This window comes from Mandrillus leucophaeus, unplaced genomic scaffold (genome assembly GCF_000951045.1).
Source record: "Mandrillus leucophaeus isolate KB7577 unplaced genomic scaffold, Mleu.le_1.0 Scaffold1387, whole genome shotgun sequence".
NCBI classification, from domain to species: Eukaryota; Metazoa; Chordata; class Mammalia; order Primates; family Cercopithecidae; genus Mandrillus; species Mandrillus leucophaeus.
The window spans coordinates 27,300-28,058 of NW_012101351.1; positions in this window are offsets into that span (position 1 = coordinate 27,300).

The following is a 759-nucleotide window of genomic DNA, read 5'->3' on the forward strand; positions in this document are numbered from 1 at the left end:
TATAATTACCACTACACCTGAAAGAGGGAGATGGATTCTTCCATTTCATAGATGAAAATGTGAGCCCCCGTGAACTTCGAGGCTTTTTCTGGGTTCACTGAATGTCAGCCTTGAGAATTAAGAGACATTCAGCCTCCTGCAGAGCCCACCTAGGCATGAGCCACACCAGTGGAGACTCCTCAACAGCAAGAAGAACAACTGAGATCCAGGAATGTCCACACTTGTAGAGGGTCCATGTCCAGCGGAATACAACTGAAGGATCGGCGAAGGGTAGAGTCTAGCTGTTTCCTTCAACTGGGGGTGACAGATGTGTGGGTCAGTCAGCTACCCATGAGGTGTATCATATTCCTAGGGCTGTCTTTCATTCCTCTGCTGAGAACTCCATCCTGCACAGACAAAAACCATATATTCACTGGTAAGCAGGATCCTTTTTAGAAATGCAAACATAACTTCCCTAACATTAAAGCCAAACATTCTTTCTCCCAGTGAATCATCTTATTTGGATAATCTCCTAACTTCCCCTGAAGTTAGCCCCAGAGTTGCATCTGAGCGTTTGGATCCAAGACAGAAAGTCATTTTGGGGTTTGGACCTGGCTAATCTTGGACCGTGTTCTGAAAAGGAAGCTTTCTACTTGCAGAAGAGCAAGGGTGAGCTCTGAATAGTAGATGAAATCATGAGGGGAAAAGACAGATGGGCAGATTCCCAAGCAAACTTGGAATATATTTGCCAGCCTCTTTTCAGTTGTGATAAAATACACA